Source organism: Globicephala melas, chromosome 18 (genome assembly GCF_963455315.2).
Source record: "Globicephala melas chromosome 18, mGloMel1.2, whole genome shotgun sequence".
NCBI classification, from domain to species: domain Eukaryota; kingdom Metazoa; phylum Chordata; class Mammalia; order Artiodactyla; family Delphinidae; genus Globicephala; species Globicephala melas.
Window position 1 is genome coordinate 2,441,394 of NC_083331.1, and position 25,986 is coordinate 2,467,379.

Here is a 25,986-nt window from a genome sequence, read left to right on the forward strand (position 1 = left end):
TTTGGCCCATTTCCAGGTAATAAAAGACACACATACTGTCATAGTATATCTTGAATTGAGTTGATCTAGCCTCAACTTTTGGTCCGTCGACAGGCAGAGCTAATTGTTGGAGGCAGGGGTTTGGAAGGGCTACCACTGGAATAAACTCCTTGAAGTCTTAGGTTTACCTTTAAAAGCTCAATTATCTTCAAAGATAAATTTTACATAAAAGTAATATGCCATATGGGTGAACTGTATAGTATGTGAATGATAACTCAATAAAGCTTTTAAAAATAATATATTAAAAATAGATTATATGATTGAAATACATCTCTTTTGATATTATCTGACTAATATTATTATTATCTAGCTTTTTGAAGGGAAAAATAACATTCACTCATTCACTTGAAAACCAGTGCTTCTCTGGGAGCCTGCCAGGGACTTTGTTCACCAGCCATCTGATCCCAGAGGTGGGGAGGGGAGAGGGTCACTGAGCTATTCTCAGGCCCAGTTAAGGAGAAACTGAGGCTCCAAGAGATGAAGCATCAGAGCTAGTCTGATGTAGAGCCCGTTTTCAAAACCGCGTTTACCTGACTCCTAATAAATGTATTTAAAGTCTCAGGTATTTTTTTTCAGTCACTAGCCGGGCCTCTTGGGAAAATGAAGGTACATAATACGTTCCTCAGGATCAGAATTTTCTTAGGATAATCATTGAACTTAAACATTTAATAAACAAAAGTATCAATAAATAAACCCAGGGAAATGTTTGGCATGTTATGGAAAATTGATAAAGATTAGATATAACTTATATTTTGAGTTTAAAAACCTAACAAATTAATATCTTTACGCTCAAAGTAACTATTTAATTTATCAGTTAAGATTCTGTTTATATCAGGTTGACAGACTTAGCAAATAAAAATATGCCCAGTTAAGTTTGAATTTCAAACAAATAACAAATAATTTTTTTAGGTTATGTTTATCTTATGCAATAGTTTCTGTAATTTATCTGGTAACCCTGTTAGGACTTTTTTTAATGGTTAAATGTATCATTGCATTAAAAACAAGGAGGGGGTGGGATGAATTGGGAGATTGGGGTTGACTTATATACACGACTATGTGTAAAATAGATAACTAATGAGGACCTACTGCATAGCACAGGGAACTCTACTCAGTGCTCTGTGGTGACCTAAATGGGGAGGAAAACTGAAAAAGAGGGGATATATGTTTATGACTCACTTTGCTGTACAGCAGAAACTAACACATACATACATCCCCCCATCTCCTAAATGTTTTCTTTATTTAAAAAAAAAAAGACTAAACCTCTATTAATATGGTGAAATAGTGCACAAATTCCAGATGCCCCAAAACTTCAAATACAAACTCCTCTCTAGCACTTAGTACTTTAATGAAATAAGGAGATCTATGAAGTTTAAATGACCACCCATAAAAATATTCAGGCGGCTTTGACTTATTTTAAAATGTCGCCGTTTCAGAACATGTGAAAAGGATATGTGAACTGCAGAGCCCGTATTTTCTTGACTAGAGGATAGACTCGTGGTCTCATCCAGAGAGGAATATTGAAGACGAATGCTTGTCTGGATGGCATGTTGCTGTAAGTGGACCATAGGTTTCCCCTTACAAAACCGAGAAGCCCCATGGCATCCTGGGCTTCACACCGCCAATGACCTCTTAGTGCCCTGAGAGGGCACACAGGGTGCAGGGGTCACCGCTCAGGGTTGGCAATCTGAGCGCTCACTGATATCCAGCAAGAAAAGCGAATCTAGATACCGCCCAGTCAACCCCCTCTTTCAACAAATAAGAAATGGTCGGGGCTCCACTCTCTTTCAATTTTACATTCTATAATCTGCAAAATGGGTTGCCTGTTTCACAAGGCTGTTGTGAAGATGAAGAGAGACAACATACGTGAAAGCGTGCTATTTGATCAATAATTGTGATAAACTGGAGTATACCAGGCCTTGAAGGAATGTAAAGACTGTCTACGCCATACCTCTTATCTCAGAGCTGAGGTTAACAGACTCTCCCATTAGCACAAAGAGAAGCCACAGCCGAGGCAGAGCCACGCCTCCGATTCCCAGGCCAGTGTTTCTTCCACCTTCCTTATGTGTCCTGGCACAATGGCGCCGTCCTCAACTTACATCTGACACTATGTGCTAAGCGCAGAGTTTAAGGAAAGCAAAGGTGGCCAGGAGAAAGGCACGCAAAATAGAAACTAAAACAGTAACGGCATTGGCAGTACGAAAAGCCAGTTGCCACCCAGGTTGTCCAAGATCAGAACCGCCACGGGAATTGCTCCAATTTCAAATCAGCTCCTTTTGCACCGCCCACTTGGACTCATGGCCGGACAGTCAATATCATCCTTAATTCTGCCACCATACAGGATTTGATGGGAGCCAGAAAAAGGAAATTGGCCTTTCCTCTTCCAGTAGAACATGCCTGCGGCAACATGGAAATACCAGCATCACGTTTATAAGAGATCCTTAGCAAGTACTGAATATATTTTTTGTACTTAGAGCTGAGGAAGAAGCACTTGGTCAAAAGATCATTTCAACATTCATACCTTCAGGGAAATGGTATGAGAAACCTTCATTTTTTTTGATTTTTTAAAATAAAAATTTATTAAAGAATTAATGACAAAACAGAATAATAAGCATAAATAGTAAAACAGCGAACAAAGAATTACCGAGAACCCAGTCCCTGTATAACACTATATGTACATTCTTACTGTTAAACATGGCCTTATCCAGTGTGAACAGCAATTTATGCTTTGCTTATTTTTGCTTGTCAAAAAACGAAGGATGTTCTTCTTTGCTTAATGAATAAATCTTTTGTTATTTTACCTAGGCTCTCCATTTGGGAAAGAAAATCTTGAAAGTATGCTAATTGTAATTGTATTATAATTGAAAGTCAGTTATGTTGTCAGCAGCTTGCATTGTTCTGTTGGAAAGAATTGTGAAAACCTGAGCTTCATCTTAGGATGATTATTTAGTCAACAAGGACACTATTGCCATTTTCATCAAGGTGGTTTATTAATGTCTAGTCTTAGAAAAAGATAATTTAAAATTTTGACAACACTTTTTTTGGCTCCTACGTACCTATGCATTAAGGAATCAATCACCTAATGACATAAGCAAAATGCCTCTTCTTTCTCCTATCAAAATGCTTTCTATTTCTTCCATCCACCTGGCTCTGGGATGTCAGCAGTCACAGTGAATCAATAGAAGGAAAGAAGACGGGGGCCCTTACAAGAGGAAAAATGATCCACATTTCATTGTGCCCAAAGACAATTCAGATCACTAGATTTACAAGAATGTTAGAGAAACCTCTTTCGCCTGCTTCCTCACGGAGGGGTGGATTGAATGAGAAAATGACAGAACACCCGCGAAGCAGCTACATTTGTGCCAAGTACCGTGCTGGGTGCCTTCAGATGCACTGGCTCATTTCAACCCTGGAAAATTGTGTGAACAACTGCCATTATCTCTGACACAGGAAGGAACTGAGGCTCGCAGAAGCTGAGTGGGTTTTCAGGGGCTGCAGAGCTGAGATCTGAACCCAAGGCTTCTGAGAGCAAATCCAGGGTAAAGCAGCAATACACCAGACGCTGCTGATGTAAGCCGAAAGTCTTAAAATAAGGCTGTCAGTCAGGTTTTCCTTCCTATTATGTGAAGAATAGAAAACACCATATCCAGCATGGAAAAGATCTTACAAACCAGGCCAGGAACAAGGAAAATACGGGAATATGGTTTGTTTGAAAGGGAGACCGAAGGAGCCTTGACCTCCACAGAAAAGGAGGCAATTGGCCAGCTGAAAAGCCAGGAAGGTAAAGAAAGGATGAAGGACGGCCACGGAGGAAGGAGGAAAAGGAACTGGGTATCATTTGTCCATGATGTGAAGAAGACTGCAGCAAGATTAGGGAAAGACGGCTGGTTAGTCACAAGTAAAACCACTGGGTTATGACAACCATGCATTAACCTAATACGTGTCTGGTTATCAAGGAATAACTTCCGAAAACAATGTGAGAGATTTGCTTTTCAAGTGACAAATAAAATGGGATTAAGTGTCAGTCGTTTATCTGCAGTGGAGGAAAGGTAAGAGCTCCCCTCAGTATAACTTCAGGGCAGCTCTCCTCAGCTGCGGGGGCATATGGGCTTGACCTGCATTCTGCCTTTTACTCAAATGAACAGGCTTTCTTCACACAGTGAGAACAAAACCTACATAAAAATTAAGGTCCAAGCTATCGACATGTTAGAAGCAAACCCGACACTCTTCACCGAGGTATCAACCTTGTTTTAAGAAAAAGAGTGAGAGATTTTCGTTGCTACTGTTAAAACTGGGATACTCTAAGAATTTAATGATCACTTATTAAGATAAAATTTAATAACTAAGTAAAATGTTTTCAACTAAAAGCAGGATTTTCAGATATTACTACTTAAGATAACTGCAATAAGGGCATCATTTACGAGCCTGCTGTTTAAAGGAGAACAATTACTATAAATTAGCCTAGAAGGCACTTGGGGAGTCCCGCTTTATTATTCAATAGCACTCTGCGCTCCACACTCTGCATTACAGCAGCAGACCCTTTGTGAGCAAACCCACAGGACGGGGTGGGAATTAAAATGACAAAGCCGGGAGCTCCGAGCATCTCGGCCGCGGGGATCTCTCTAGCAAGGCTGCAGTCGGAGCCTCCCCGGTAAACCGCAGGCTGCGGCCCAAAGGGGGAATCGCCAAAAGAACCCCTCACTTACAGCAGCACAGAGCTTTAAAGAAGCGTCTCTGTCCTCTCACAAGGGCGTTTCCCAAGGCGACCGCAGGGCCCGGGCGCCCCGGTCCCAGCCCCGCTCTCAGAGGACCTGGTGACCCATCCCCCGCGGAGCCCGCATTCCCGTGGGCCCCGGCCCGCTCCCGTGACATCCGGCCGGCCCCTCACATACTCACCGGTGGCTGCCAGCATCGCGTCCCCGGCCTTTGTGGTCCTTGTGTCCCATCAGCAGGTTCCAGCGTGACTGCCACCGCAGCCGCACTGGTCCAGGCCACCGGACGCCGTGCCGCAGTCAGCAGCTACCCGCCCACACCCCGCGCGCCTTTTTTTTTCTTTTTAAAGAGACAGGACCATCACCAACCTTCGGTTTCAATAATGCTGCAAAATGCGGCTTGGTCGCTCCAACTGGTGGTACAGAGGACAGTAAGTGCATTATCTCTTCTGTTCACATTACAAAGTTGCACCTAGGAGGAAGGCATGCCTACCAGGAGATCATCTCTCTTGGACACTGGTATACCTAAGGCTGTGTGACCTTAGACAAGTCGGTTGTGGGCGGCATTTTCCCCGTGGAAAACAGACTGTGACCGGCCACATCCAGTCTGGAAATCCTATCATCTACTAGAATTGAAGAGCAGCCACACACTTGCTGCTAAAACACGATAATACGCTCTGTTTGCCTTGCAGGTTCTAGCTCACAAGGAATTTTTTGTGTTTTATTTGGATTTGGGTAGGAGTTTCCGAAGGTTAAAAAGAGCATTCGCTCGAAAGGCTTTGTAAACTGTGAAATGCTGCACAGCTGTCAAACGCTCTAAGTTTTCATTGTTACTGTCTATTTAATAATAAAACGATAGGAACGATAGATCAGGTAGTATCTATCTCCTTGCTTCCTACAAGAGGAGGATGTGAAATACCGGGAGAGTCTGTTTTCATAGACAGCCCTACCTCCCCTCCCCCTTCGGTGCACTGTCCTCCTCATCCAGGTTCCCGGTGGACGCGTCTGCTTCACCAGTGTGGATCTGGACTGCAGGCTTATCTGGGAACGGCTGGAGCTTTGAAGCTCTGGCTTGCTTTACCTCTGAGAATTTCTACCTCAGCTCAGCAAACTCCAGAACTCTCCCCTGGGGAGACCAACCAGGCCCCCAGTGTCAGAATCACTCCAGATTCAAAGCCACCCACCTCTGCAGAATGGCCCTGTGCGGGCTGCACTCAGGACACTAAACTGCCTGGTGTTTCCCTGGCATCTTAGCCTCACAGAGTTAGATGGATAAATATAATGTCCTAGGAGCTGGTAAGGAAGTGTTTTGTTCTAGCAAAATCACCGTGTAATGACAGATTTCCATCAGGGAGAAATCGTGCTGGGGAGCCCTTTTCCCTGATTCTCACATGGTGCCGCGTGGGCCCTTGGTGGCAGGTGGAGGCCAGCCTGTCCCCTCAGTTCTAACAGCACCGTTTCGATGGTCCCCAGGTGAACGAAGCCCATGTCGACCGAGACGCGGGCTCCATAGACCCTGGGGAAATCTTCAATTTCTTGTTCACCTAGTGCAGTTATCTGCTCGTAACTCTGAACTATTAGATAAGTTCTAAGTTTATAACTCCCCACTCCCCAACCTGTCAAGGAAAGTGGGTCCCTAAGAATACCCCGGGTAGGGGGTGTGGGGATGCGAGTAGCAGAAGCCCAGAGAAGAGCCTGGTCGTGCTGACCTAGCTGGAAGGTCCTCCAGGTGTCAGGAATCCTAGGAGAGGGAAAGCTGCGGGGTGGAGAGGACCCGAGAGAGCTGGAGGAGGGGCGGGGGAGGGGAGGGGAGATGAAGGTTTCTATGATGAGTGAAATTTGGGGGAGAGACTTAGTGAATTTCCAGGAAGCCGTGCTGCAGCTTGTGCGGTGTCATTCTGTCCTGTGTCCCCTCATCAGGAGCAAACTTTAGTAAGATCGTTCCCACTTCTCCCCGACACTCTGCTGCCGGGTTTGGAATCCCTCCGAACCTGCCACAGTGCTGAGTCACGTCAGCCCGGGAGCAAGAAGACATTTGGGGAGGGATGCGGAGTCTGCCTCAGGGTGGAGACCCCCTGGGTGAGGACTGCCGCGTGGCGTGGCCTCTTCCTCGGGGCCCCTGCCCCTAAGCGAGAACCTCCGTGCCCTCTGACTTCTGTCCCTCCTTCTGGGTCAGTGATGCCATCACCCAGGTCTACCAGCCCAGGCCTACGTGCTCCAATTGCTTCTTTGGTATCTCTCGGATACATTCATCAAAACTGGCTCTTCAGGGACTTCCCTGTTGGCACAGTGGTTAAGAATCCGCCTGCCAATACAGGGGACACAGGTTCGAGCCCTGTTCCGGGAGGATCCCACATGCTGCGGAGCAACTAAGCCCGTGCACCACAACTACTGAGCCCGCGTGCCACAACTGTTGAAGCCCCCGTGCCTAGAGCCCGTGCTACGCAACAAGAGAAGCCACTGCAAAGAGTAGCCCCCGATCTCCGCATATGTATATAAAAATATATATATTATAATATATAATATAATATCTAATATTTTTATAATACTATATATAATAGTATACTATATATATAATATTATATATAGTATAATACTATATATATAATATTATATTTTTTTTTAAAAAAGTGGTCTTCAGGGCTGTGTAGACAGGAAGAAGGGTCGTGGGCTTGCCTGCCACCTGTGTCCACACAAATGCAGCCAGTTACACCGAATCCCATGGTCTTGTGCTGTCACTCATTCGGTGACATTTTTGCAATTGAATGACAAAACCCAGATATTTTGTCTTAAATAGCAGTTACTGCCTTACAATAATTAGAAAGACAATGCGGGTTTCTTTGAGAAAATATGACAAGCATAGCCCATCATCCTACCATCTGATGTAGCTGCTCTTCATCTTTTGATACATATCCTATTTCTATGTTTATACATGTATCAATTTTGTTTCTGGTTTTCCCTCTTAAATTATACTGAGAATATTTTCCTCTTTCATTCTTTGAGAACATCCTCTTTAATGCCTGCATTATAACCCTTCTTACAGCGATGCCATAATTTATTCAACCAATTCCCTGTTGTTGGACTTTAGGTTGACGTACATGGTTTTCAGAAAGGTTGATCCATTTGCCCCACCTACTCACCTGCGAGGAAGCACCCGGTGAAATACTGGTTCTGCAGAAGTCACCCAGCGACGTTTCAGCGCCTTCACAAGCTTGCACAAGGCAGGCCTTTCCACTGTCATGACACTCGCACGTGGTTCCCCGTGGCTTTACACTCGTTCTGCAGGTTCCTGTACCCCCGTGACCCCCGCCTGCACTGTCCAGGTGCACCAGCACCTGCAGGAAACTGCACGTGTTCAGTTAAATTCCTGGTACCGTTCATGGTATTTGAATGCTGTTGTCAAAAGATTTAGACTTTGTCCTATCAATGTTAGGAAGTCAAAGGCTTCCGGATCTTCTGTGTTCCGGTCCATGATTGGCTGTTGATGCACACGGGTTAGAGGTCACCGTATCTCCACCTCACCTCAAGCTGACCCTAGGAAATAGCATAGTAAAGTATCATCTAGAGCCACCCTTGCCCGGAACCACGAAAGCTTAGCCAGAGGAGAAGCCTTTGCCACTTGTCTGGGGCTTTTGTCTGCCACTTGTCTGGAACCAGAAAAGCTTAGCCAGAGGAGCTTTGCCACTTGTCTGGGGCTTTTGTCTGCCACTTGTCTGGAACCACAAAAGCTTAGCCAGAGGAGCTTTGCCACTTGTCTGGGGCTTTTAAGGAGCTGGCATCACCAGGCCTCTGGCTTCTTCTCCTGGAAGACTCCCAGCCATGGCTTTCACCACGGCCCACTCTCCCTTTCCAGCCATGTCTTGGGGCCTAACCCCTCTGCCCACGCGACCTGCACCATCCAACTCGTACAAAGTTGTATGAGTGTCAGATTTTTATCAACTCAGAGATGGCCATTCAACCTGAGAGACGTCAGCTCCATCTCGGCACCTACTCATCATTCTGGAGTCTTAGCTTTCATGCCTTTTCCCCAGTCTCTGTTAGCTCACCTGTGTACAGGGCTCTCTCCATCCCAATAGCTGCTTTCAGCAGCTTAGCAAGCAAACATGGCTTCAACCCCTGTAAAACCAGTCAGGGTCTAGGCAAGTCACCTATGACTTTCAGTTTTTTCATCTGTGAAATGGGAATATTACCTTCCAATGTGGGAGTACACGGTGCTCGGCATATAATCAGTAACTTCTAGGTGTTCAAATCGTAGAGGTTATTAGTTTTGTATACTTCCTGCTTTAAGACACTTTTCCAAGTTGAGAAGTATAACTTTAGACCTGGGGGCAAGACACTTGCCCTTAAAAACTACCTATGTTACTTCAGGTCAATTTTTAGAAAATCCCATTACATTTCTAACAACAGCAGAAAAATGATCCCATGACAAGACCTGAGAAGGACACGGAGCCCCTGAACTGTGAGAACACGAGGGCCATTGGAAAAAACTAACAGACCTACGTTCCCATAAGCACGCGGCCCTCAGTACAACCAGGCCGGCAGGGAAGAGGCACCAGCCACGTTGTGGGTTTCCTGTAAGTCCCCACAGCCTCTGGCCCCGGTGGACATCTAGGTGTGTGGCCAACGTTAGCTGAACAGGGGTTTGGGGCAGAGCACGCTATGTGGGGGACCAGACTATGGCGCCCTGAATTATGCCACTTTGACCTAAGGGTTATTTCGAACTGACGACAGTTGAGAAGCAGCAGACACAGAAAAGCTCTAAGTCCTCCTCTTAATCACCGGGGAGGACCCTGGGCTCCTAGCAGCCCACCTTGAGAAAGCCCACCTCCCTTCAGCTTCCCCTGGTGTGTACCTTCCCACAGTTTGTCATTTTCCTTTGCTCGTCATACCCCTACACAGCCATTGTCCTTTGTGACGAGCCTGTGTAAGCCCCAAGTTCTAACCACTCCTTGGCGACTCATCCTTGAGCCTCTCCAGGGTGCATGGGCGCGGGGCATGGCTTATCAAAACTTCTGGGCTTTACTCTTGTGAATCTGACCTTTGTCAGTTTAATGTCAGAGTCCCAGCAGAACCCAAGGGGGCAGAGGAAGGTTTTCTGCTCTCTGGCGCGTACAGATTTGTAACTGGTTCCCTGAACTATTTTCTCAGCAGTCAGTCCCTGGAGCTCAGCTGTGAGTTAGGAAGCCTGCAGCTTCCTAGTCCTGTGATGTTCCAGAATAACCAGGCCTTCTGAGGCGCAGTCATATAGACAAAGAGACAAAGGCCAGCGCCACACAGCTTCCTTGTAAGTAGCTTTCTGTACAAAGCTAAAATTGGGCTCTTTTTGTCCCCGCTTCAAAATATAACGGTGTCACAGTGAAGAAGTACAAACTTTGCACATCTTAATTACAAGGGACCCAATTCTGCCACTTGATGCTGTGTAGGCAAAATTACAGTCGATGTTCACAGTGATGCATGAAACCAACCTAGTCACCTAAAAAACAGAAAAGAAAAAAAAAAGCACACCAGTTTACAACATCATCAGCTCCTTAGAAAAGGAACACTGTTGTCAATAACCCAAACCTCTTGAGGCCACAAAACGAAACACAGTCTATACAACTAGGAGTTGTCTCAGGTCAGCCTCCCACTCTCTTCGGGGTTTTTTTTTTTCTTTTTAACTTGAAAAATATATCATTTTGAATATATAAAAACCAACCATAATCCTACCACTCAGAAAAGCACTGCTGGCATTTTTTAGTGGGTGGAAATCATTCCAGGTTATTTCCTAGGCGTATGTGTGCGTTCGACAACTATTTATTTATTGATCACCCTGTATGTGTAAGGCCCTGTTCCATGCGCTGCGGCAAACAAACAGCAGTAAACAAATGGGGGGGGGGGGGCCTGCCAGGTGGAGCTTACATTCTAGCGGGGAGAGACCAAATATATACAAATAAACATATATGTAAACATAAAATCAGCAGTATGAGGAGATAATGATGACATTGAGGAGGTGCTATTACAGACAGAGAAGCAGTTGAACCAAAAACTATTTACTGGACACTTACCATATACCAGCTGTATAAAATACAGAATTTTCAGGCTTAGAATCTGAGTTACAATTCTTAACCTAGTAAGGTTAAAGACAACAATAATCAAAGAAAAAAATCAAATAGTCGACCTTTTCATATATTTCCTTCTTTTTGTTTTTCTTAAACACTCAAAGTGTTAATTTTTAATTACACAAGTAACATCATTGCATTCTTCTTGAAAATGACTCAAATGTTACAGCTAAAAGAAACCTTCCTTTATAACCCGAACATCCCGCCAGATTCTCATCTCAGAATAAATAACCGTAATCATGCCGAGCGTCTCCTTCCAGAGTAAACCTAGATCCTTTCGATAATACGTATCACTACAAAGATGACAACGCGTTGTATCGAGTCTTCTGAAGAGCGCAAATTAGATTCCCCGTCCTGCAAATTGCTTTTTCCACCTAATAATCTGTCAGTAAATAGTCTTAAATTTCATGCCAGTACCCCAATCTTTCTAACTGTTGCATCGTACTCCACAGTTAGGACAAATCAGCATATTTAACTCCTCCTTTCTTGATAGATGTTAAGATGATGTCCAATTTGTAGTATTTAAAAATAAGACGGTACTTGCCTCTTCATGTCCCTGTGACTCTTTTCCTAGGGCAGGTAATAAGGAGTGGAATGGTTGAAACAGAGGATTTAAATCTTAATATATGCTGAACAATGGCTCCATCCATTTAAGTGCTTGTATTGGTTTAAAATTTCACTGGAAGTACATCCTTTGCAAAATTAGAACCACAATATATTCATTGTTTAAGACTGCATTTTCTCCCATATAACAAAATTCTGTGAACATTTTTCTATGTCTTTAAGTGTGCTTTTAAAAGACAATTTTTAATGGAGGCTTATTATTCCATTTCATTTGATGTATTATAATGGCTTTTATCAATTTCTCTACTGTTGGATATTTCAGATGTATCCAATTGCAGCTATAAATCTTTGTATGCATTTAGCATGATTTCCTCATGCTGTCTTCTTTGAAGTTAACAGTGGACCAAAGAGGATGGACATAAGATGTTTAAAGCATCTTATACCAGTTGCCAGATTGGTCTCCAGAAAGACTTCACCAGCTGACATTCCCACCAGCAGGAGGTGGGGATAACCACGTTCATTTTTAGATGAGCCGGAATTCAGCTGTTCTGCCGGACGTACTACGTATGAGGAAGCCATGGAGGACTTTGTGAAGGTACCAAACCCCCCCACCATGGAAGGACTTCACACAACGATGTGAGGCAATGCGACAGAATGGGTAAGAACACGCCAGCTGTGTTCAAGCCCCGGCTCCCCACCTACCACTGTGGGTCCCGGTAACACCTCTTGTCTTCAGGCATCAGCGTCCTCGAACGTAGAATGGGATGATGACAGAGCCTGTGTGCATAAAGCTTTTTGCACAGCACCTGGCCCAGCTCTCCCATGAGTATTAGCCAGACATCATTACATCGTTGCCAACTATTCGCCTAGAGCAGCTACTGCTCCACAGAGGCCCTTGCGGGGAGAGGGGAGGTGGTGACAGGTGTCAGCCCAGGAGCAGCTGCCTCGGGTCATGGGTGACGTGACTCAGGGAATCCTCTGCCACAACGCCGGGCAAATGTTGGTATAACCTCACCGCGGACACGTGTGTGGAAGGTGGAGGGGGTGGCCTGGGGACACTCGGTCCCACTCGGTGACACACGAACAGCTACAGCATCCGAGGAGCCCAAGAGAAGCCCAAGAGAAGCCTGGCGCGAGGCAGTCCCCCTCCATACCCAGGCCGGGTGTCCTCCCGGCCTCAGCCTCCTCCACACCATTCATCCTTTTAGCAAACCTTGTTTCCGTCCCCATTGTGGACTGAATGTCTGTGTCCCCACTGAGTTCAGACGCTGGAGCCCTGTCCCCAGTGTGATGGTGCCAGGAGGTGGGGGGCCTTTGGGAGGGAACTAGGGCACCAGCGGGGAGCCTCACAGCGGGGTTAGTGCCCTTGTTGGAAGAGACAGGAGAGATGATCTCTGCATCACGTGAGGACACAGCATGCAGGCGGCTGTCCACAAACCTGGAGGAGGGCCCTCACCAGGAACCCACCACGCTGGCGCCTTGATCTCAGACTCCAGCCTCCAGAACCGTGAGGAATCAGTGCCTTGATTAAGCTGCTCAGTCTGTGGTCCCTGGTATAGCAGCAGAGCTGGCTAAGACATGCCCTTCTAGTGCCAAGACTTGCACTGGGCCCCGGGGATGGAGGGATGGGGACGGCCCCTCCCCAGGGGAGTGCAGGTCCCCCAGTAGAGGGAGGCACACAGACACGCAGTGACAGTGCACGTTTGTAACTGGGTGTGTCCACCCAGGGCTGGGGAAGAGGACAGAGAGGGTGAAAATGATTGCCTGGGGGGCTCCGTGTCAATTAACTGGTATTCTCAAGAGAAGCTTGTGCACAAAATAGAACTCAAATGTGATTTTCATATTAAAAATTAATATTTATTTTATTAAAGTTATACATTTAAAGTTTTCCTTTAGCTCTTAATCCAATTCACAAATCTTATTATCTTATAAAAACATAGCATGATTCTAGTGAATTTTAGCAATCTCTACTAAGGAAACTTAGACAACTTAATTAGAATGCCATAAATCATTCAAACTTATTAATAAATGTAAAATCTTCAACTTACTTTTATTTATTTATTTATTTAACATCTTTATTTGGAGTATAATTGCTTCACAATACTGTGTTAGTTTCTGCTTTATAACAAAGTGAATCAGCTATAAATATACATATATCCCCATATCTCCTCCCTCTTGCGTCTCCCTCCCACCCTCCTTCTCCCACCCCTCTAGGTGGTCACAAAGCACCGAGCTGATCTCCCTGTGCTATGCAGCTGCTTCCCACTAGCTATCTATTTTACATTTGGTAGTGTATATATGTCCATGCCACTCTCTCACTTCGTCCCAGCTTACCCTTCCCCCTCCCCGTGTCCTCAAGTCCATTCTCTACATCTGCGTCTTTATTCCTGTCCTGCCCCTAGGTTCATCAGAACCTTGTTTTTTTTTTTTTTTTTTGGATTCCATATCTATGTGTCAGCATATGGTATTTGTTCTCTTTCTGACTTACTTCACTCTGTATGACAGACTCTATGTCCATAGGGTGGCCCATTCTTAGACCAACTAAGGACCTGCGAGCTGTGGTCCTACTCAAAAGATGGGCTGAGCCCATCAGCGTAGGAATTTGGAAGTGGGAGACAGAGGAAGCCAGTGAGTGATGAAATTGAGATGAACATGTGTGAGGTATGAGAGAAGCTAAGGAGGGCAGTGTGGACCATGTGCAGGCTGGATTGTGAGACAGCAAAGGCTGTGCTTGGGGAGAGGAAGTGTGGGGTGGAGAGAGGAAAACAGGAAGCAGGTGCAGGAAGAGGTAGATTTCCCTCAACAGGGAAACCAGGAGCCCGAGGAAGGAGCCTTACGCTTGGTGATTTTCCAGATTCAGTTTCCAGGAGATCCCTCTGTCTCTGATTCTCATGAGGCTCCTGAAACCTACTTAAAGCCCCTTTCATCTGAGCCAGGTCAATGTTACTGACAACCAGAAGCGTCACTGACTCAAACAATTTAAGTCTGAATTGACACTTTCTATTGACTATTATAAAATATTTCCCCAAGCTTTATCTATGCTTTAAATACATAGTTTTTAATGGCTAAATAATATATCGTAGTATGGACACATTGTATAAGAAATCTAAATACAACGAAGTTGATTACTGTTAATGCTATCAAAATGAATCCCAGGGTACTGAGAAATCTAAGACCTATGGTTGCCCAGATGACCCAGGAAGAGCTCCAGTATTCAAGAATCCTTTTACCCACCACACGTGGCAACACACACACACCAGGACTGACTGTGGAGAAATCTAGCATGCCTTCAAAAACTTCCTCGAGTGCTGTTTTCCTAACTGAACCCATTACAAATATTTTTATGAGGGCACAGTGGCTATTTTCCAGCTACCCCCTGCCTTTGTAACTCATGTCATAGCTCTGCATGGTCTTAGCCGTGGGACAAGGAAATCCAGGAAAAAGGCGCCCATGAAGTCCAGGTGAGCAGATTAGACGCACAGAAACAACACTTACGCCTAAACCCTAAATCTGCCTTTTCTTTCTAATAGATCTACTAGATGGAAAGAACATAAAATGCCATGGTTGTTCTTTACAGGGAAAGCGGAAATGGCATCAGCTACCTCGGGCAAAGTGTGAGGAATGTGGGCTCCATCCCATTTCTAAATAGAATATCAAGTGCTGCACTTGTGGGTTTGGAGATTGGGAAAATAATCTATCACCTTTCCCTCATGCAAATTTCACCTGCATAGTAAACTGAAAGTTCTCCTGTAGCTCCTCTTTCCCAGTTTAACAGGACAGTTAGTTTTTCTAGCTGAGCTTCTACAAAACCCCTAAATTCATGCCAATCCTCCCACAAAATTCCACCCACCCAGTATTATCAAATACACATGAGAGAGAAAAGCCACAGGATAATTCAAGCAGCAGGCGCATCTCTGAACTTCTTTGGGTGCTTTGCCTTATCTTTTTCCAATGATGGAGCTAAACCACCTACGAGGTAAGGGACAATGTTCCAGCTCTTATTTAGCGTTATTTAGGAATGACTGTGGCCCCCTTAGGTCAAAGGTTAGTTCTGAGAAAATGTGAGATAAAGTGTGTAAAAGATGAAGCTTATTTTACAGATAAAATGCTGTATGAAACCCTCTTTTGCTGGAGGGTCGAGTAAACCAAAAGTTCTGGTGAACAGACTGAACTATGACAGACGTGGGTTCCAGTCTGATCTTCTTGACCCTGGGCTAGTCCCTCACCACTCTGTGATTTGCTTTCTTCGTTTATAATGTGGTTTTACTGATGTATTGCCTCCTTCATCCAGGTTCAATGTATTCTGTATCAGTAACACCTCCCTCACTAAGTTAATGAGAAGATTAAGAGAAGTTTGTGACGTGTCTGCACTAAAAGTGGTCTTAATGGGGAAAAAAAAGGTCTCTTTCCCAGGGGCCTTACTGAGGGTTTAGTCCCTCTCCCTGCTACTCCCTAGTTTAATTATTGCCTCAGATGTATCTCATTTGGCCTTTACATTTTGGCCAGCACAGTGTTGGTAAATAACTTAAATACTTTTTAAAAATTGTCAACATTTAAAAGTTGGAATATGTCACTTTCAATCCAGGTTTCTGGCTTCTCTCGACCAGTGGGAGATCTGAGGACACACAACCCATGTTCTCAAAGGACCATCGGTCCACAGTCAGCCCCGGCTGGCAGGGGTGCTCCTCTGGAAGGGGTCAGGTTGGCTTCGCTTCACGAAGGGAAACCAGAAGTATGTCTGCACACTCCACCTTGGGACGTGGAGGGGACCTCATTCATGGAGGGCCAGGGACTCCGCCTTTGTCATTTACTTCCTACCTCACAGCAAACCTCACGATTAAACCAGGCTCACAACGGAGGAAACGGGAGCTAGCAGAGGTCAGGTACCGCCCCCATCCACGCCCACCTAGCGGAGCGCCGAGGTGGAGTCCACACCTGTCCCACCGCGACCCAGGTCCTGAGGTCAGTGGGGTTGTTACCAACCCTTTGAGTCGGGTCCCAGCAAGGGTCCTCCCGCCAATAGAACGAAGCCCAGTTCGGTTCAGAAGCAAAGGAAAGTTTCATTCTTTGACCAAAGACCTGGGAGGTGGGAGCCTCCTCTGCTGGGGCTCCTTTATGGGGTCTCAGCCACGGGGCAGGGGCGGGGTTCTCAAGGGCCGGGTTCTCGCGGGGCGGGCGCAGGCGCAGCTGGGCTGCTCACTCTCCAGGTTCCGTGCCTGGGGCAGCCTCTCTGCGCACGGCCCACCGCTGCCGCCATCTTGGACTGAGTGTCGGTGTGGCGTCTGCACGCTGCCAGCCGAGCGCTGGGAGCTCTAACCCGACGTGTTAGGTGGATGCTTCTGTGCGCGGCCCTGAGCGGAGGTGTCAGCGCAGCCATTTTGCCCCAGGAACCCTGGTGTGAGATGCCGGGGTGCACGCGACCCGCTGTGAGCCAGTGACACTAGACTCAGCACAAAGGAAAAGGAAAAAAGGTTAGACTTGACTTTATTACCAGATTCCGTCTTTGCTTCTCCGGAATTGTGAGTGGCCTTTGCCGGTGACAAACCCTTGCTCTACCGGCTGCCCTGTTCCGCACCGTCGAGGTCAGGACGCGGGCGGCGTCCTGACCCGGGTGGAGGAGCCGAGCTGCTCCTCAGCCCCCGCGAGGCCTGCGCGGGCGCCCCCGGGGCCTCGGCCCCGACCGTCCACATCCCTGGACGACCCCCATTTGTCTGACCTCTTGGAGACAGAGGACCCCAGGCAGGTTAAGATACGTGCCCAAGCATCGGCAAGAGAATACGGGCACCGGCGAAATCCTCCTGACAGGGCAGGGCTGCGGGTCTTCGGCCCCGACCCCGAGGCTCACCGCCGGGCTCAGCGTCCCTGGTCGCACGGTCGTGGTTTTCCGGAGGAGAAGCTCCAGGTCAGAGAGAGGGTCCCGCGGGCGGTCAGGGGGCCGTGGCCCCAGGTCGTGTCTGTGGAGGCTGGGGCTCGGGGCCCCTTCCCTCGAGTGTGATGCACCCACGGAGTGACCCCTGCCACTTGGGGGCTGATGGGTGGTCAGGGCCACCAAGCGGGGTGCGTCCGCTTAGGGGCACAGTTCGGGGAACATAGTGTGGCCCGCGTTCATTCACTGCCCCCGCGGCCTCCTAGGTCTCCATCAATGCACCGCTGTGGGGCTTTGTCGAGCTCTCCTTCTGTGGAGACCGGGGGACGATTGGATGGACCTGGCCTTGGAGGTGTGAGGGGTTGTTGCCAAGTTACTGGTTCCAGGGCCGCCCTGTTGGCAGTTGTGTCCACCTTGCTGTTTCCCTTTATCACCGCTGCACCCCCTTTGGTGACCCCTACAGTGAATCACTGCTGCCTTTATGGGAAACTGCACTGCTTGTAAGTGCTTCCGTATCCTTAAGCCATGTTTCACCTGTTTATATTCCGCAGTAAGCGTCCCTCTTTCCTTCCAAATAGACCGTGTGTGTGTGTGTGTGTGTGTGTGTGTGTCTCGGATGGCATACGCATACTAGAATCTGTGTAAACTTTCAAGATCTTCCGTGTCCCGAGCTCTAAGGCTCAGGTGAGGGCTATCAGCTCCACCTTTTGGGCAGAAGTCCCTGGGAAGGCTTCGTGTGTCTATCACTTGGGTCTGGGAGGTCACCGCGTGTCCCCCCAGCCTTTCCCCCCCCTCATAAAACTGCTCCTCTCTGGACCATTCCTCTTTGGGGTTTGGAATCGGGGCAACTGGAATCGATCGTGTCTGTGGTTTCTGTACAGTCGTGCTCCAGGGGCTCCGTTTCTGTGTGTAGCTGGGTAGCAGGGTTTAGCGTGTGACAGGTTTTTGTGGTGGCCATCGGGTTGTCTAAAAGCAGAGCCTGCACTTGCATCCGCCCTTCAGGGGATAGGCACTGTGTTCCCTTAGGACTTAACAAAGCCGGAACCTGGTGTGGGGTCCATATCGTGATTGGATTTGCTCCAGGGAGGTCGACTTGCTCTGTCCGGGGAGGTTTGTCCCCAGCCATTAACATCATCCTCTTGTGCCCTTTGTCTATGGGGACACCACCCTCCAGCTTGCCTCCCATTAGGTGGACAGCAGCCCCCAATTTATGTGAGATATCTGAGATATCTCTTCTCAGCAGCGGTACAGGACATTCGGGGACATACTGGAAGGAATGGGTGAGCGTGTGTTGGTCCAGTTTACATTCTAGTGGCTCTAAGCATGCCCGTTCTTGGGCCTTCCCTGATACCCCGATAATATTACAATCTTGGGACCCAGTTTGCCTGAACTGGTGATCAGAACCAAGTAAGTAGCATCAGTGTCAACTAAGAATTCGACAGGCTTTCCCCCCACGGCCAGTGTTGGCCGGGGTTCCGGGGGGTTCAGGTGGTGCGCCAGCTTAGGAGTCCCCAGCCCCGTCATTCTCCGTCTCTGTGGACCATCTGCCTTCGAGGGCTGTGGCCGGGATCTGCCATTTCTGTCCCCCTTCGGAGGCGGCAGGGTCATTCTCCCTTCCAGTGTCCCTCGTTTACATACGGTGGACTGACTGGGTCCTAGTTTCCTTGGCTTGAGGCCCCTCCGCAGGGGCTGGGGTCACTTGCTGGAGTCGAGCGTCTCCATGGGCAGGTAGTCCGGATTCCTGGGCTGACCGGCTGACACTGGAGGCCAGCAGCCAGTAGGTGGGCTTGCCTCCGGGCCTCTTTACTCTCTGACTTTTCTTCCTTTATATCTCGGTTATTAAACACCCAGTAGGCAACCTGGATCAGACAAGAGGTTGGGGTATCTGGTTCTATTTCCAGCCTCTGACGTTTATGCCTAAAGTCAGGGGCAGTTTGGGAAATGAAATACGACCTCAGGATTGCATTCCTTCCAGTGGCTCAAGGTCAGTGGTGGTACAGATTCGAAGGCATTCCCGGGGTGCTCTAGGAATGCCAAGGGGTTTTCCATTGGCTCCTGACTGATTTCCTTTATCTTATTCCAGTTGACAGGTTCTTGCCTGCTGCCTGGATTCCCTTTAGGACCATATCTTTATAATAGGTCAGCCTCAATCTTCTCCCCTCTTTCCCATTGTCTCCGTGGTCCCAGTCGGGTTCCTTATCCGGGACCACTTGATTCCCCGTCTGAAAATAGCATGACCTGCGTTGTTTCTCTTCCCTGTGACTGCTTCCTCTCAGGCTTTTGAAAAGACCACGGCCTTTTCTTCCCCTTTAGGAGTACATTGAGGAGGCCCTGGATGTCGCCCCAGGTGCTGGGGATTGCCAGAATTTGTTACCAACCCTTTTGAGTCCATCCACAGCGAGGATCCTCCTGCCGGTGTCGTTAGAGCCAGCAGAATGAGACCGAGTTTGGTTCAGAAGCAAAGGAAAGTTTTATTCTTTGATCAAAGAACGGGGAGGTGATGCACAATGTTGTGTTAGTTTCTGCAGTACAGCAAAGGGACCCACTTATATCAATACATACATATACATTCTTTTTCATATTCTTTTCCATTATGCTTTATCACAGGATACTGAATACAGTTCCCTGTGCTCTACAGTAGGACCTTGTTGTTTATCCACTCTCTATATAATAGTTTGCCTCTGCTAATCCCAAATTCCCACTTCAATCAATCAGTCAATCAATAAAAATAAATAGAACCAAAAAAATGGAGAGGCTAGAGCTCCTGCTGTCGAGCACATGCTTCCCCAACAGGCAGAGGAGGGGCTGCATTATAGGGTCTCAGCAGCTGGGAGGGGGTGAGGGTCTCCTGGGGCGGGCACAGGTGCAGCTGGGCTGCTCCCGCTCCAGGTCCAGGGCAGGGAACACAGCCTTTCTGCACCAGGCCCAGCGCCGCCCTGTTGGATTGACTGTCACAGGTGGGGCTTCTGCACCTGGCCCTGGAGTGCTGGGAAACACGCATCTGATGTGAGTGTAGTACGAGGCCTCTGCACACGGCCCCTTGTGAGCCAGTGACACTAGACTCAGCACAAAGGAAAGGGAAAGTTTAGGCTTGATTTCATTACGCACGCTCTTATCTTTATCTCCTGGAGTCGTTTGCGGCCTTTGCTGTGACAGGCCAACCTGGGAGACGGGGACTAGATGAAAAGGCCATCCAGCTGCGCTGGGTGTGGCCTGGGGGCTCCTCTGGTGCGGGCTCCACTGACAGGCAAGCTGATTCTCAGGGGGCTTCACACTGGCAGCTGCTTGGCAAGAACTGAAAACGCTCCACATCCTGTTGTCCAAGCGAAAGGGACTCAGTTTGGGGCTGGTCTCCCATGCTGGCGAGCCCGGCCACCAGTCTCTCTGGCGACTCGGTGCTGTCTGGATTAGTCCGTGTGTCTGTACTGATGTTGGAGGCATCTGTACTGATATCCACCATCCCAGGCCCACATTTCCCCAGAGGCCGGGGCACCACCAACCTTGGCGACTCTACTTCCAACCACGGGGGGGCGCAGTGGCATCACTAAAAAGATTCCCACGACAAAGCTGCTAGGACACAAGGTTTGGGGAAAAGACTCATGGTTGTGGTGTTTTGTTTTTTGTTTGTTTGTTTTTATGATAAATTGTTCTAATACAAACTCAAATGCAGTTGTTCAAAACAGAACCTGTTCCAATCCCCTCATTTTGCAAATGAGAAAACGAAGGCCAGAAAGCTCCAGGGCCTCAGCCTCCCAAGGTGCACAGGAGGTTGGCGGCCACCTACCCTGCAGGCTTCTCCAGAGGATGCAGCATGACCCAGCCAGGGTCTGGGGCTCGGCGAAGGCCATGCACAGCTCGAAGGACACAGGGAGGCTCGACGGCAGCAGCCCCACTGTGTGCCATGGAGAACTGTCCAGGAAACCTCAGCATCGTTTCCAGATTGGAGGAAGTCGTAATGTAATGGGAAAATCAAGGAGTGCACAGCACAGGAAGAGTGGATGATGGAAGCATGTGGAGCCCAGAAGGGCTTCACTGGCTGCAGCTGCACCTGTAGGGCCAGCAATCACCCTCGACCTCCTGGCTACCATGTTTGCACGGAGAGCTCCTTCCCTCCACGCAGAGTTGACGAGCTCTGTCTGTTCTTGAGTGTCTGATGAAGAATCTAATTTAAATGATTATTAGGACAGGCCAAAGCAGGGTAGCACTGCCCACTGAAGACCCTGCACGCCGTGGGCAGCTAACGCAGGAGGCTGTTGAAGGGAGCCTACCAATGGATGGAGCCTAAGGACTGATTATCTGGGCTGATGCATCTCTAGCATTCAGACAAATCCGCATTTAAAATTTTTATTTTATTTACACTTTTGCTGCATTTAGTCATTCTAAATTAATTGCTGTGGTCTGTGTAATTTTATTAACTATCTTTTCTTACATATACCTTGTGTACCTTTCCAGGGTAATGCAGTAAATAAAGAGGAAAAGAACTTGAGAGACTGAAGCACTCAGAGTGAGTCATTTCCTGGTTATCAGACCTAATCCTGTACTAGCGTGGATGCTGTATCCATGGTTAACCTCATGAGGAGGCAAGCTATTCACCTCTCATTTCTTTAAAGATGTGCAGTCCATTTCTTCTAGAGGCAAATATCCTAAAAAAAATTAAGCTAGACAACAAAAGATAGTTATGCTTTATCATTTCTATAAATTCTGCCCTTCTCCAAAAATTGTCTTGATAAAATTTACCCAAAAAAGCATATGATATCATATTTATAGAACATTCCATCCAAAAACAGCAGAATACACTTTCTTCTCAAGTGCACATGGAATGTTCACCAGAATAGATAGTATCTTGGGTCACAAATCAAGCCTTAGTAAATTTAAGAAAATCAAAATCGTATCAAGTATCTTTTCTGACCACAACGCTATGAGACTAGATATCAGTTACAGGAAAAAAATCTGTAAAAAATACAAACACATGGAGGCTATACAATACACTACTTAATAACCAAGAGATCACTGAAGAAATCAAAGAGGAAATCAAAAATGCCTAGAAACAAATGACAATGAAAACACAACGACCCAAAACCTATGAGATGCAGCAAAAGCAGTTCTAAGAGGGAAGTTTATAGCAATACAATCCTACCTTAAGAAACAAGAAACATCTCAAATAAACAACCTAACCTTACACCTAAAGAAATTAGAGAAAGAAGGACAAAAAAAACCCCAAAGTTAGCAGAAGGAAAGAAATCATAAAGATCAAATCAGAAATAAATGAGAAAGAAATGAAGGAAACGATAGCAAAGATCAATGAAACTAAAAGCTGGTTCTTTGAGAAGATAAACAAAATTGATAAACCATTAGCCAGACTCATCAAGAAAAAAAAGGAGAAGACTCAAATAGAATTAGAAACAAAAAAGGAGAAGTAACAAGTGACACTGCAGAAATACAAAGGATCATGAGAGATTACTACAAGGAACTCTATGCCAATAAAGTGGACAGCCTGGAAGAAATGGACAAAGTTTTAGAAAAGCACAACCTTCTGAGACTGAACCAGGAAGAAATAGAGAATATGAACAGACCAATCCGAGCACTGAAATTGAAACTGTGATTAAAAATCTTCCAGCAAACAAAAGCCCAGGACCAGATGGCTTCACAGGTGAATTCTATCAAACATTTAGAGAAGAGCTAACACCTATCCTTCTCAAACTCTTCCAAAATATAGCAGAGGGAGGGACACTCCAAATTCATTCTATGAGGCCACCATCACCTTGATACCAAAACCAGACAAAGATGTCACAAAGAAAGAAAACTACAGACCAATATCACTGATGAATATAGATGCAAACATCCTCAACAAAATACTAGCAAACAGAATCCAACAGCACATTAAAAGGGTCATGCACCATGATCAAGTGGGGTTTATCCCAGGAATGCAAGGATTCTTCGATATGTGCAAATCAATCAATGTGATACACCATATTAACAAATTGAAGGAGAAAAACCATATGATCATCTCAATAGATGCAGAGAAAGCTTTCGACAAAATTCAGCACCCATTTATGATAAAAACCCTCCAGAAAGTAGGCATAGAAGGAACTTACCTCAACATAATAAAGGACATATATGACAAACCCACAGCCAACATCATCCTCAATGGTGAAAAACTGAAACCATTTACACTAAGATCAGGAGCAAGGCAAAGTTGCCTATGCTCACCACTATTATTCAACATAGTTTTGGAAGTTTTAGCCACAGCAGTCAGAGAAGAAAAAGAAATAAAAGGAATCCAAATCGGAAAAGAAGAAGTAAAGCTGTCACTGTTTGCAGATGACATGATACTATACATAGAGAATCTTAAAGATGCTACCAGAAAACTACTAGAGCTAATCAATGAATTTGGTAAAGTAGCAGGATACAAAATTAATGCACAGAAGTCTCTGGCATTCCTATACACTAATGATGAAAAATCTGAAAGAGAAATTAAGAAAACACTCCCATTTACCATTGCAATGAAAATAAAATACATAGGAATAAACCTACCTAAGGAGACAAAAGACCTGTATGCAGAAAATTATAAGACACTAATGAAAGAAATTAAAGATGATACAAATAGATGGAGAGATATACCATTTTCTTGGATTGGGAGAATCAACATTGTGAAAATGACTCTACTACCCAAAGCAATCTACAGATTCAATGCAATCCCTATCAAACTACCACTGGCATTTTTCACAGAACTAGAACAAAAAATTTCACAATTTGTATGGAAACACAAAAGACCCCAAATAGCCAAAGCAATCTTGAGAAAGAAAAATGGAGCTGGAGGAATCAGGCTCCCTGACTTCAGACTATACTACAAAGCTACAGTAATCAAGACAGTACAGTACTGGCACAAAAACAGAAATATAGATCAATGGAACAGGATAGAAAGCCCAGAGATGAACCCACGCACATATGGTCACCTTATCTTTGAAAGGAGGCGAGAGTATACAATGGAGAAAAGACAGCCTCTTCAATAAGTGGTGCTGGGAAAAGTGGACAGCCTCATGTAAAAGAATGAAGTTAGAACACTCCCTAACACCATACAGGAAAATAAACTCAAAATGGATTAAAGACCTAAATGTAAGACCAGAGACTATAAAACTCTTAGAGGAAAACATAGGCAGAACACTCTATGACATAAATCACAGCAAGATCCTTTTTGACCCAGCTCCTAGAGAAATGGAAATAAAAACAAAAATAAACAAATGGGACCTAATGAAACTTAAAAGCTTTTGCACAGCAAAGGAAAACATAAACAAGATGAAAAGACAGCCCTCAGAATGGGAGAAAATATTTGCAAATGAAGCAACTGACAAAGGATTAATCTCCAAAATTTGCAAGCAGCTTATGCATCTCAATATCAAAAAAACAAACAACCCAACCCAAAAATGGGCAGAAGACCTAAACAGACATTTTTCCAAAGAAGATATACAGATTGCCAACAAACACATGAAAGAATGCTCAACATCATTAATCATTAGAGGAATGCAAATCAAAACTACAATGTGATATCATCTCACACCAGTCAGAATGGCCATCATCAAAAAATCTACAAAAAATAAATGCTGGAGAGGGTGTGGAGAAAAGGGCACCCTCTTGCACTGTTGGTGGGAATGTAAATTGATGCAGCCACTATGGAGAACAGTATGGAGGTTCCTTAAAAAACTAAAAATAAAACTACAGTACAACCCAGCAATCCCACTACTGGGAATATACCTTGAGGAAACCATAATTCAAAAAGAGACATGCACCACAATGTTCATTGCAGCACTATTTACAATAGCCAGGACATGGAAGCAACCTAAGCGTCCATCGACAGATGAATGGATGAAGAAGATGTGGCACATATATACAATGAAATATTACTAAGCCATAAAAAGAAACAAAATTGAGTTATTTGTAGTGAGGTGGATGGACCTAGAGTCTATCATACAGAGTGAGGTAAGTCAGAAAGAGAAAGACAAATACCATATGCTAACACATACATATGGAATCTAAATTAAAAAAAAATATCATGAAGAACCCAGGGGCAAGACAGGAATAAAAATGCAGACCTACTAGAGAATGGACTTGACACTGGGAGGGGGTAGGGTTAGCTGGGACAAAGTGAGAGAGTGGTAGTGTATATATGGAGATATATACACTACCAAACGTTAAATAGATAGCTAGTGGGAAGTAGTCGCATAGCACAGGGAGATCAGCTTGGTGCTTTGTGACCAAATAGAAGGGTGGGATAGGGAAGGTGAGAGGGAGACTAAAGAGGAAGGAGATATGGGGATATATGTATATGTATAACTGATTCACTTTGTTATAAAGCAGAAACTAACATTGTGAAGCAATTATATTCCAATAAAAATGTTAAAAAAAAAAGTATGATAGACCTAATAAAAGAAGAATGAGATGGGAGCTAAGAATCAAGAGGAAAAGATACAGTAAATACAGTAATGCTAACATGTAACATAATTTCTATAACTGAGTATGAAACATGACTCTGAGCTTCCTGGAGGCCAAGGCAAAAGTGGAAATGAGAAATATGTAATAACAGCAGCAGACAGAAAACATGATTTTTTAAAAAATTATTCTTCCTTGAAACCAAATCTAAAAATAATTGGTATATGTAAGGATTCATACGATGGCTTTAAGTGAAGAAATGATGGACAATATCCTCCATAAG

The 25,986-nt window shown here is 45.7% G+C and overlaps 1 protein-coding gene across 1 annotated transcript in view; it reads right to left on the reverse strand.

Annotated features, from left to right (window-relative positions):
* Window positions 1–5,031, reverse strand: part of SACS (sacsin molecular chaperone) — a 76,460-nt gene extending 71,429 nt beyond the window's left edge. Inside the window, exon 1 of the mRNA XM_030882694.2 lies at window positions 4,933–5,031. The gene's annotated coding sequence lies outside the window, so the exon portion shown is untranslated. The remainder of the gene's footprint in view (window positions 1–4,932) is intronic.
* Window positions 5,032–25,986: the final 20,955 nt, after the last annotated feature.